This window comes from Octopus bimaculoides, chromosome 3, assembly GCF_046866305.1.
Source record: "Octopus bimaculoides isolate indiv1 chromosome 3, ASM4686630v1, whole genome shotgun sequence".
Classification (NCBI taxonomy): domain Eukaryota; kingdom Metazoa; phylum Mollusca; class Cephalopoda; order Octopoda; family Octopodidae; genus Octopus; species Octopus bimaculoides.
This window is the reverse complement of record NC_142930.1, coordinates 139214346-139228224: the sequence shown is the minus strand read 5'-3', so window position 1 is coordinate 139228224 and position 13879 is coordinate 139214346. Positions and strand designations below refer to the sequence as shown.

At 37.8% G+C, this 13879-nt stretch overlaps 1 long non-coding RNA gene across 1 annotated transcript in view; it reads right to left on the bottom strand.

Annotated features, from left to right (window-relative positions):
* The window catches only part of LOC149136748 (uncharacterized), a 52724-nt gene that overhangs the window by 13188 nt on the left and 25657 nt on the right, over positions 1-13879 (bottom strand). The window contains exon 2 of the long non-coding RNA XR_016241223.1: positions 2259-2318. This is a non-coding gene — a long non-coding RNA (uncharacterized LOC149136748). The remainder of the gene's footprint in view (positions 1-2258; positions 2319-13879) is intronic.

The window sequence follows — 13879 nt, the reverse complement described above, 5'->3', positions numbered from 1 at the left end:
ATCGATTAAAACTTTTTCTAATGCAATTCCTCTTTCTTCTGCCATTAACACAACCAGTTGCTCACACACCTTACAGTTTCTCATTCAAACTATATAATACGCAGAATTGCGGCGAGCTGGTAGAATCGTTAGCGCGACGGGCGAAATGCTTAGCGGTATTTCGTCTGCCGTTACGTTCTGAGTTCAAATTCCGCCGAGGTTGACTTTGCCTTTCATCCTTTCGGGGTCGATAAATTAAGTATCAGTTACGCACTGGGGTCGATGTAATCGACTTTATCCCTTTGTCTGTCCTTGTTTGTCCCCTCTATGTTTAGCCCCTTGTGGGCAATAAAGAAATAAGAATTGTAGCATTAATACAGTAGGGGTGTTTTGAGGGAGATTTGCCTGTTATTTCTACCAGGTCTACCTACCATGTAGAGGTCTGAACTTCTTTTCCATTTACAGATTTGCATTTCAAACATTTAACATAATCTTTTCCATAAATCAACTATCATAAAAATTTTCTACCATGACCTCACATTTTCTATGTATGTGTGTGTACCTTAAAAGACGTGTGGTACACTGTGCATCTGTTCAGACAACGTCGTTTTGATAGGGGGAGTGAGCTACTGTATGGGACATACATTTGATCACTATAAACAAATCATTTGTGCAGGTCGTTCATAAGATATTACAGAACCCTCATTTATTGTCTACAAGAGAGTTCACTATCCTAAAGGGTCTTACAGGACACCAACACTTCAATGTCCTCATGTACTATTATTAGGTTGTTAGCACAATGTTGAGTTCTTTTATCTTTCTGATAGGTCTTGTTCTCGCCCTGCTGGGTTTCTAACAACCTTCTTCATCATGCTGGCTGACCTGTTTGGAGGTCCTGGTTTAGTGCTTGACGACCGAACTAAGTATCAGATTATACTGGATTACATGTTACCAGTATCACACAGAACAACCAAATGTATCATAATACACACACATGGGACACACACGTGTGAGTATGTCACTGGCCATGTTCATGATTTATGTTTTCCTACACCGGTGTAAACAAATGTGTCGAGCTGCGTTCCTTTATGTCAAAAGCATAATTTAGCGATTTGATAGAGATCAATAAAATAAATCACTTTTAAGTTATTCCTACATTTTCTATAGAATTTCGAGCCAGTACTGAAAGTTGCGATGCGACGTTTCATATCGAAAATCTGTAGAGATGACTTAAAAGTGATTAAATCGCACTGCTAACACAAAAAGTAGGACACAATACTTACTTATGAACTTTTAATATACTTGGTAGTGTAAGGGTAGTGAGCTGGCAGAATCGTTAGCACGCCGGGCGAAATGCTTAGCGGTATTTCGTCTGCCGCTACGTTCTGAGTTCAAATTCCGCCGAGGTCGACTTTGCCTTTCATCCTTTCGGGGGTCGATTAAATAAGTACCAGTTATGCACCGGGGTAGATATAATCGACTTAATCCGTTTGTCTGTCCTTGTTTGTCCCCTCTGTGTGTAGCCCCTTGTAAGCAGTAAAGAAATAAGAATCGTTAGCATTCCAGGCAAAATGCTTAGCAGTATTTCGTCTGTCTTTACGTTCTGAGTTCAAATTCGGCCGAGGTCGACTTTGTCTTTCATCCTTTCGGGGTCGATTAAATAAGTACCAGTTACGCACCAGTGCATAACTGGTATATATATATAATCGACTTAATCCGTTTATCTGTCCTTATTTATCCCCTCTGTGTGTAGCCCCTTGTGGGCAGTAAAGAAATAAGAATCATTAGCATGCCAGGCAAAATGCTTAGCGACATTTCGTCCGTCTTTACGTTCTGAGTTCAAATTCTACCGAGGTCGACTTTGCCCTTCCGGGGTCGATGAAATTAGTTCCATTTGAGCACTGGGGTCGATGTAATCGATTTATCCTCTCTCTCTCCCTAACTAGCTGGCCTAGTGCCAAAATTTGGCATAAGAGCAGCGAACTGGCAGAGTCGTTAGTATGCCAAGCAAAATGCTTAGCAGCATTTCGTCTATTATTACGCTCTGAGTTCAAATTCTGTTGAGGTCGACTTTGCCTCTCATCCTTTCGGGGGTCAATGAAATTAATACCACTTGGCACTTGGGTGGATCTAATCGACTTATACCCTCCCCGAATTTGCTAGCTTTGTGCCAAAATTTGGCACCAATATACTTGGAAGTATATTATGGTTGCAAAAAAACTAAAACAAAACGCAATACGGTGTCCTTACCACTAGCAATTACTAAAAATAATACTCACTGGTGTCGATATGATCCATGAAAACGATACTCCAGCATGGCCACAGTCCAGTGATTGAGACTAGTAAAAGAAAGTAAAAAAAAGAGAAATGTTTTTACATTTTGTTATTTTTTTCTATCAAAATATGAGAAAAAAAAAGGACAAAGCGACTGAGAGATGGCAATCTTCTCACAACCAGCAGCAAGATAAATATCCCGTAGTAAAAGTTTCTTTCTTAAAACTTTTAACAAAAGAAGATTAAAATCAATCATGGTGAAAGCTTTAGTATGTTGGAAAGATTTCTATATGAACAACGCCTCAATTACAATGTTGTTCTCTTGAGTTTAGATTTTTCTGTTCGGGTTAAAGAGGAATAAATTGTTTGTTATCTCAAATTCTTCATGCTTGATTATAAGAAACACCTTTCTCGTATAATGGCTCTGGTAATACTGTCTGGAGCAATCTAAAAGAATTAACATGGACATAATTCCAGAAACAGTTTATCTAATTCTCAGTTAAAAGATATCTGTTAGATTTTCCAGACTAACGTATAAATAGTAATGACGATTCGTGCGAAAATAAATATTTGAAAGATAATATAAGCATAAAGCAAGTTTTAGACGTTTATTGAGATTATTGCAACGAAGTTTGTAAATCTATAGACTTCAAGAAGAAACCGTAGAACCGCTAGTTTACATTCACCTGTTCAAATATCTGCCAACTTGAAGAGAATTAAAGTGGTAGTTTGCCTATGAAAACATGTTGCTGTTTATATTCATCTAGAGTGGCATTTACAAAATAAATTTTCGATTCGAACTAAGAATTATATAGTTCCTTGGCAATGATGCAATTTCTATTTCTTTCATTTCTATCTTGGATGTTTCATGGGAATATAAAATCGGCACCGGTACTTGACTGGCACTTTGTTTTATCGAAGAGTTAAAATTTGAACTCAGAACCTAGAGGGCACCAGTAACTAAATACCACAAAATATTTTCTCCGACGAATTAACTATCATCACAATACAATTTTTTCTCTGAGATCTCATCCTGGATAGAAATAGAGTTACAGATCCTATTTATATAAAGCAACAGCTGTTGTTCTTGCTGTTGTTGTTGTTGTTATTAACCTTAAATTAACCCTTATACAGCAAACATATGATGAAAACTCTTTCGACTGTGACCATATTGCTTTGTTTTAAAACCCAATCATAGTATATGTAGGTCTATATTTTAAAGTAAAATCTACATATACATTATTTACATTATTTACATTCGACGGATATTTGTCCTCATCTTGTTTATTGTTAATACAACGTTTCGGCTGATATACCCTCCAGCCTTCTTCAGGTGTCTTGAGGAAATTTCGAACCTGGGTTCTCATTCCTAAGGCATTTTTCGAGGTATCCTAAGGTATTCCTAAGATATCGAAAAATGCCTTAGGAATGAGAACCCAGGTTCGAAATTTCCCCAAGACACCTGAAGAAGGCTGGAGGGTATATCAGCCGAAACGTTGTATTAACAACAAACAAGATGAGGATAAATACCCGTCGAATGTAAATAATGTACAGAATTCCTCATCTCTTAAATATAGAACTGTAATTTCTACATATATTCTATAGAATTAAGAGCCTGCACTGAAAACTACGGCGTTTCGTATACGAATACGTTTATGTAAACAATGCGATCAAAGACAGAAAAATAGGTAACGGGTGTATATTCATATTTTAGGAGTTATTGCTCCTTCTTCAGTACCACATCCAACTCATTCATCATCCACGAACTCATTGCCGCTAAATATAGCGGTGCAACACTATTGGATATACCAATTTTATATATTAAACACTGCTGCCACATATGTGGCTTTCCGGCAGCAACTCTCCCCAGCCAGGGTTTGACTACAGTCTCCACCAGCTTTACGTAGCTGTCCGATTTGAGCGCAAAGCCCTGTTCAAAGGTGTGGGGAGGTATGACGTCACCCTCACTGGAGACACACCCAACTGCTGTGTCCCTTCCTGCTGACCACGGTTTTGTAGTCTCCGTTGCAGCTGTCCACGACCGGGCTTACAAACCTTTACAGTGTTCACAGAGCACTGAACAGCAGTCATGATGTTGGCATTTTGATACTGGCATTATGAATCAAGTAATTCTTTCCCACTATTCAGATAGCTTTCAGTCCTCCATGTTAGCTAATTTTTTCTCAACTACACCTTTAATGCTTATGCTTTCCAACGCCGTTGACAGTTTACCAACACAGGAGGTTGTTTCTGAAAAGAGGAGATATAAGGAATCGTCAAATATATCCGAAACACCCAGTATATATATTCGGGGTTAAAACGAGCTTGATGAAAAGCAAAGAAAACATAAACGCGATACACACACACGCACGCACACACACACACACACACACACACACACACACACACACACACACACACACACACACACACACGCGTGTATATATTTATTTATTTCTGCGGTTTGAAAAAGCAGGGCTGTGTATCATCGGAGATAAAGTTGTCATCGCTTTGAATATCATTTGAAATAACTTATGGATTCCCTATGACAACGTCTCGTTAACCCCCCGGCGTTTTACAACAGCCCAAGATATCAAAATAAATATAGTATCTAGCAGTTAGTCTTGCCCCGTGTATGTTCTCTTCTAAAATTTGATGTTGGAGATTCATTACTGAAAAACTCAGATATATTGATAGCAACTTACACTTGTCCTACGTGAAACTGATCTCGTTAGCTCTTATCATCTGATCAGAGCTGTTAGATATATTGCTTGTCGTGTCAAATTATGCGTTCATGTTTGGCAGTTTCTGCCATGTTCTGCTTCTATTTTCAACCCTTTCAAAGATAATGCCACTCAATTTATCTTCACTTGTTTATCAAAGTCAGGATTATCGGGACACGTTACAAACATGGGAACTGGCGAGATCGGCAAATTCCAGATAAGGCAGTATGAACATTTTTATAATTCAGTTTGCTTACTTGAAACCACGAAGATGAACAAGAAATGGATACAACACACAAATAGCATTGCATATATTATTGTAGTTGTTGTTTTGACTGAGACCAGGCCTGATCGAGAAGACTTATAATCAAAGGCATTCCATGAATGACCATCCCATATTTTTCATATTTAGAACTACATGGCTTTACGCGCGTTCTCTTTTCCTTTCTCAAGATGATAAAGAGTGATTTATGGAAGATTTGGTTGTTATTTCCAACATGAAGAGTAACACTGTGGAGCAGAGTGTTAAGAATAAGACGACCAATAATTATTCGCGCGTAAACGTAGCGTTCAACCTGTCGTATTCTTATTTCTTTACTGCCCACAGGGGGCTAAACATAGAGGGGACAAATAAGGACAGACAAAGAGATTAAGTCGATTACATCGACCCCAGTGTGTAACTGATACTTAATTTATCGACCCCGAAAGGATGAAAGGCAAAGTCGACTTCGGTGGGATTTGAACTCAGAACGTAGCGACAGACGAAGTACTGCTAAGCATTCCGCCCGGCGTGCTAACGTTTCTGCCAGCTCGTCGCCTTCGTATTCTTGCACGCTAATCTCCCTTCCATGTGTGCGTTCTCGCCCAAGTTTTTTGTCTGACGAGTAGTTTGTTTTGTCAATTGTTATAATATAACTCTTCTCCAAGTAAAACAAGTTCTTTCTTCTTCGCTGGGATCTAGTGGGTCATGCTTTTTATCGTCTATTACTCAAGACCCAAATTTCAATTTCTATTACAGTTACAACATAGAAATTCCCAATTTTTCAATGTCCCGTACCCCTAGCAAATATTTCATTAATTTTCGCATCCACTACAAAAGCAATATCACTTTTGAAGATGTAAAGGCCAGTTTTCTAATTAATCTTTTTTTAAAAAATTTGAACCTTAAACAGTTTTGTAGAATAATCTTTTCTACTCTAGGCACAATGCCCGAAATTTTGGGGGAGGGGACTAGTCGATTAGATCGAACCAAATACGTAACTGGTACTTAATTTATCGACCCCCAAAAGGATGAAAGCAAAGTCGACCTCGGCGGAATTTGAACCTAGAACGTAAAGACAGACGAAATACTGCTAAGCATTTCGCCTGGTGTGCTAACGTTTCTGCCAGCTCGCCGACTAGCTTTGTAGAATGATAAAGCTTTAATGTGTACTTAATAACATAAACAAATTTTTTAAAAGAGTAAGTTAATTTCATTCTGAAAATTCATCAAGTATGCTCGTGCATAATATTGAAAATCCGTAGTAATCCATCACTACATTGGTGACGTGTAAGTTTTGCTGAAGAAGTTTAATACGATCAAAACATGCAGACTTTTCTCTTGTGCTTATCGAAATGATTAAGGTGACAGTAGTCATCGAGTTAATACCTCTTCTCACCTCTTAAGTGTTTATTAACTATGTTTTTATTGCTTACTATATTACGTATTTTAGCATTAACTGAACTACATTTCAAGTAAGTTTCTTTCAGTTACAGCACCAAACAAGATTTTGTCTATTTCGTCGCGAGATATATCGCATGACAAGTTGAATTACAAAGAATATGTGTTAACATATTTATTATATGGTGCATTGAAAAGCTACATGAAAATAATGCGCCGAGAGAAACAAAACAAAACTAATGAAAGCAATCTACAATATTTCTCCAAGTAATAGTTTGTAAATGAGAAGGCGGTGAGCTAGCAGAATCGTTAGTACTTAGCGGCATTTTGTCCGTCGTTGCGTTCTGAGTTCACATTCCGTCGAGGTCGACTTTGTCTTACATCCCTTTTAACTTCGATAAAATAAGTACCAGTTGAACACCGGGGTCGATGTAATCGACTTATCACCTCCCCCGAAATTGTGGGCCATGTGCCAAAATTTGAAATCAATATTTTGTAAATGAGTTTAGCGTTAACATATACAATGTATGGTGTATTGTAAAACTTGATAAATATGATGTGAAAAGAAATATATAAAAAAAAGATCTAATTTCATTGTTGTATTTCGGGATTATTTTATTCTTTTATTTGTTGCATTCCTTAGACTGCGGTCATGCTGGAGCACCGCCTTTAATTGTGCATGTGTTGTATGTGTGTGAAAATGTATGCGCGTGAGTGTGTATGTGTATATTTAACTGAAGATTGTTAGAAATCATGAAAGTACTTATAAAAATGTTAAAATACAAAAATAAAACGTAGAAATCAAACTATGCTGGAATTTGAGGAGTATTTAATAGATTATTCATAAATGCTTACTAATAATCTAAATACATAAAATACCGGTGGCAATAGTAATAATTATTGTAGCAGCAGTAAAAGTACGCATATGTATGAACAGGCGTAGGAGTGGCTGTGTGGTAAGTAGCTTGCTGACCAACCACATGGTTCCGGGTTCAGTCCCACTGCGTGGCACCTTGGGCAAGTGTCTTCTACTATAGCCTCGGGCCGACCAAAGCCTTGTGAGAGGATTTGGTAGACGGAAACTGAAAGAAGCCCGTCCTATATATGTATATATATATGTATGTGTGTGTATATGTTTGTGTGTCTGTTTGTCTCCCCCAACATCGCTTGACAACCGATGCTGTTGTGTTTACGTCCCTGTAACATAGCGGTTTGGCAAAAGAGACCGATAGAATAAGTACTAGGCTTCCAAAGAATAAGTCCTGGGGTCGATTTGCTCGACTAAAAAGGCGGTGCTCCAGCATGGCCACAGTCAAATGACTGAAACACGTACAAGAGTAAAGAGAGTAAAAGAGAGTCTATACCGAGTGTATGCATACCTACATGCATACATACTTATACATACATACATACATACATACATACATACATACACACGTATATACTAGTCTTCTCGATCCACTGTGTGTAGGCAGCCAAAGCTGTGGCACTTTACTGTTCTGGTTTCTCTATGCAATTAAAATCTAATTGTTGCATCAAGATCCAAGATATCAATCTAAAGAAACTTATAAATATCTTTATACTAAAGACTCATATTAAAATATCTGAAACGTCGAGATGAAATCTGACATGGTGTTTCCTCTTTTTTTTTGCCTATTTTTCATTGGTTCCAACCGAAAAGTCAGAATCAATCAAATCCTTTGAAAGATCAGTTTTGAGAAGTTGACGTAAATTGTGTTGTTCCAGAAGAATTGTTTTTCGGCATTCGGTTCCTGTAGCTATTGCAGACTTTGCCAAATAATAGCTTGGCATAAATATGCATAGTTAAAGATATTGGTAGAATGACATCTATTCATCTATTCATATATTCATTTATTCAACAGGAAAATATGCGTATGTAGGCTAACAGTCTTTTAAGAATCTTGCGTAACGTCAGAACATTACATCATATAAACTTTTCACAATGCCAAAACAACTGCAACAGCAACAACAACATCAAAATCAACAAAAAATCTCGACAAGAAAAATAATTTCTTCACGATCTACCGACAGCATTATATATGTATGTATATAGATGTGTGTGTGTGTGTGTGTGTGTGTGTGTGTATTATCGTGTCATAACCCAGAATGATGGATTAGCTGAATCAGTAGAACGTCGGAAAATGCCTTCTGGTATTTTATTACGTTCTTAAATCCAGTCCCGTCAAGGTCAACTTTGCCTTTCATTCTTTCATTCTTCCTGGGTCAGTAAAATTCTCAGTAAAATAAGTACTTGTCAAGTACTGCCCCGTTTCCTCTCAATTTACGGCTTTTGGGCCAACGTTTGGCCAGCGAGGGAGCTTTTAGAATGTAGCTTAACTTGCTAGAAAAGGCAGAGAATTCTCCCTCAGTAAGGAAACGACACATTGGATAATGTAGTCATAGATATTCCCTAAAAGGCGGAATGGTTACGACTGGAATGCTTTCGATCGTATGTTTGCTTGAACAACGTTGATTTGGTGTTAAAAGATAACGACAGCCATTAACATGGAGTGAACGTCTGTTGTTTTGGTGGTCCTTAAGTTTCAGTTTCAAAAACCTAAAAGTAATGATATTTTAAATATAAATTGTTAAACAGAGAATTGCAGAAGCATTCGAAAAGTCCTTAATTTAATTAAGAAAGACATATGATGTAATTAAAATAAAATAAATGCGCGCTTTTAAAGCCTAGCCAGGCTCATGGGCCCCGTTTCCCGGTTTCAATGGCGTATTTGTTCCCCAGCTGGTCGGGACGCCAGTCGATCGCAGCGTTACTCATTTTTGCCAGCTAAGTGGACTGGAGCAACGTGAAATGAAGTGTTTTGCTCAAGAACACAACGCGTCGCCCGGTCCAGGAATCGAAACCACAATCTTACGATTATGATGTTGAACACCATAACCACTAAGCCACGCGCCTCCACGATGTAATTACAGAAGTACCTAAAATATTTTTATTTTGCCGTTTCTGGGTTTTGCAATGAAACTGAAATTTTGCTTTTTATGTTTCAAATTTCAAGTGTAACGTGCTTTTACTGTTTAATTAATAATTAAAATTTCGGCAGACGGCTATATACACAGCACTATTTCGTCACTCATAAGATAGAGAGAAACACAGGGATAGTTGGGCTTGTTAACAGAAGAGCATACTACAAATCCAGTATGATTTTACTTTGTATGCTGTGTAGGGACCGGCATATCAAAAAATAGAAGCAACGTTTCTTCTACGTGTCGTAAAAGGCGACCGTGAAGGCGCGTGGTTTAGTGGTTAGGGCATTCGGCTCGCGATTGTAAGGTCGTGAGTTCAATTCCCGGCGACGCGTTGTGTCTTTGAACAAGACACTTTATTTCACGTTGCTCCAGTCCACTCAGCTGGCAAAAATGAGTTGTACCCGTATTTCAAACGGCCAGTCTTGTCACACTCTATGTCACGCTGAGTCTCCCTGAGAACTACGTTAGGGTTACACGTGTCTGTGGATTGCTCAGTCACTTGCACGTTAATTTTCACGAGCAAGCTGTTCCGTTGATCGTATCAGCTGGGACCCTCGTCGTCGTAACCGACGGAGTGCTCCTCCTAAAAGGCGACCAAAAAGAAGTTGAAGCAGGATTTGCACTCCGACTTCGTAAAACCCTCATCAACAACGACTATCCAAAGAGACCCATGGGTTGGAGGGTTGTCACCTGAATGGTTGAAAGGCGTCCTCCGCCAGGAGTAGTGGGGTATCACCAACAAAAGGTGGATGCAGCGACGCGCTGTTACAGTGCATGTCCCCTCCCCTCCCCTCCCCATCCCCTCCCCCTCCCCTCCCCTCCCCCTCCCCTCCCCTCCCCCTCCCCTTCTTTCTCTTCCCCTATCATTTTTCCCCCTCTCGTTCTTCCTCTTTACTACTACGTATCTCGCTTTACCCCTCTCGTTCTTCCTCTTTACTACTACGTATCTCGCTTTACCCCTCTCGTTCTTCCTCTGTTACTACTACGTATCTCTTTTTTCCCACTCGTACTTCCTCTCTTTCTCTTTTCCTCTCGTTGCTCACCTATTCTTCTACTTCCTCCCTTTGTTTCTCCCTCTACCACTCTCTCTCTTCCCCTTACACCGGCATGGTCACATGCTTCCGGTCAATAATCCTTTTCTTCCTTGGCTATCGCCGAGCAAACACGCAAACTACTTCGTCCCTACTTTCAAGTTCGTGCCTCACAGCGTTCATACACACATAATTTTTCTCGTCTGGCCGTAAAGCCTTTTCTGTTTGTTTTCCTGTCTTGTTTTTTGTCCGCCACTATATTCCTCCATGACAAGATTTAATTTGTGTATACAAATTTAATTTGCGGTCCATGGGAAGAGCCGTTTTAACGATGCGTCCTGCCCAGCTCTTCGAAACGCCGGTGTTAAAACGGGGGTAGCTGATGAAGTAGAATGTTCTCTGTGTGGCTTGTGTGTTTTCACGTCTACGTTTTGTTTGCAATGTCCTGTACCCAGATATGCACCTATACATACAGGTGGATGTCGGTATGCACATACCTGTACGTATATATGCATATACTCATTTACTATGTTTATATATATATATATATATATATATATATATATATATGTACATAAGCATACACACACACACACACACACACACACACATGTCTGTGTGTGTGTGTGTGTGTCTGTGTTCATGTGTGCAAGTGTGTCTGAGCATATGTGGGTGTGTGTGTGTGTTTCTATAAATATACTCCGCATACTTATCTACGCTCACATAATCTAAGATTCCCTGCCATGTTTCATTCAAATGTACAAGATCATTATTTCAGAAATCCTTTGAACTTTATTTTCCGGTTCTACAGTGCTATCCTCATATCTACAATTGCTAGTTTCTCATTAGTGACTGACCATACTGCAGCAAATCAACCACCTTATCACCATACCACTTAGCCAAAGAAATAACTTAGCCATAGCTTTATTTCTTTATATACTCCATGAACAAATATATTATCATGTTGAGTGTGTGTGTGTGTGTGTGTATATATATATATATATATATATATATATATATATATATGTATGTATTTATGTATGTATGTATGTGTGTGTGTTTGCATGCATAGACACATATATGTATGTACACGTATATATGCATACACATATACATACATACACACACACACACACACACATATAAATGTACATATACATCTATATATGCACACACATACTTGTATATATATATATGCGTGTATAAGTGTATGTGTATCTATATATACACGAACACGTGTGCTTACACATATGTATATACGTACATATATGCATCTTTGTATAAGTATGTGTGTGTATGCTTACAGACATACATACTCCCACGCATTCATATATACATATATATATGCTTTCTCTCTTTATTTATATATATACACACACACACACACATACACACATGGATATGTATATATATATATGAGGCTACGTCTGTTCTTATTTTTCTTTCTCTCTTCCACTTCTTTATTCTCCGCCTCTTTCGACAAATACATAGGTGCACTCACATCCACACACATGCACATATATGTATAAGTATACTCGTTCTGGAGCAAGAGATTATATAAAGAATTCAATAATAGACTATTATACATATAATATATTGAATAATGATTTAGCTATATAACAGCTGATGTTTCTGAGAGATCGTAATACATCTACGTTATTATATATTATCCCCAAAATAATATAAGTACATGAAAAGTAACAAGGAATAATAAAGCGGGAATATAAAAAAATAGTAACTAAATGCGGAAGTTCACTGCCTTATTTCAATTAACTTTATTTGTTAGCGGATTTATAAGATCGATATGTAACTTCAGAATTTAATTCTTTTACATTCATATATCTTTTTTTTTTTTTGCGATTTTACTGTCGCATATTACATTTCTATTGATATTCGATCAGTAAAGGCGGGAAGTTGGCAGAATCGTCAATGTGTCAGACAAAATGCTTGGCGGTATTTCCTCCGCCTTTTTACGTTCTGGATTCAAACTCTGCCGTGATCAACTTTGCTTTGCGTCCTGTTGGGTCTGTAAAATAATTACCAATTGAGCAACAGGGTTTATACGTTCGAAATATCTACTTTAAAATTGTTGGTCTTGTTCCACAATTTGAACCCATATAAAAGCAGCGAGCTGACAGAATCGTTAGAACGTCTGACTAATAGTGCTGTTTTTGCTCATTTAGTTCCGAGTCATGTACTGGGATTAATGCAATCTATTTACCTCCTTCCCCAAATTACTACGTAATCGTGATTTGCTGTATTCTGTATGTTACGCAGCTTTTCTCTAGTTCTTGGATCTGAATGAACGTTTGTGTTGTGTGTATATGATTTTAAAAGTGCTTCCGTTTAACCTGATATACATCTTTATTGTGCTGACTACTGGTTTGTAACTCTGTGTTATATAGTATTTCTTTTGGACATTTTCTATCCAGAAGACAACTAGTCATGTGTCTAAAATTACATACGGGTTGGATTGTTTCTCTGGTGTACATAGATTTTATATTGTGGCTATAGAGTTGCGATCATATATTCCAAATGCAGCCATATTTAGCCTTAACGAATATTACATATTCTGTCGTACACACACACACACACACACACACACACTATAAGTATACGAATATAAATTTATACATACATATATTTACATTTATATGTGTATATAGGCATATATATGTGTGTTTGTGTGTGTCTGTACATCATCTGTTTTTCCCTCAATTAATCTATTTTGTACATTAGCGAGACAAGCATTAAACGTATATATCTGCTGATTAATTATTTATAATAAACAAAATCCATCATTTAAGAGTTCGTCCTGTTACCTTCTGAGAAATCAAGAGTTTTAAATTCCTCTTTCAAGTTTCCAAGTACATAAGCTCCTATTTTCACCTCTTCCTTCTCCTCTTCTTCGATCTTCATTCTCTACACTTCATCTTCCTCCTTCTCCTTCTGGTTGTGGTTAGTTAACTTGCAAATGAGGGTTTCCTTGACACAATATCACAAATCTTTAAGAGAGGATTATGTTTGATTGAATCGACACCAATACATGCCTGATATTCATATCATCAGCTTCAGAAGAATGGCAGGTAAGATCAATCTCAATATATTGAAACTTAGAGCTCAGAATATAAAGGGACGTAACATATTCATACATAAAAATACGACAGGGACCACAAAGTTTATATATGTAAATTTTACATTAATCT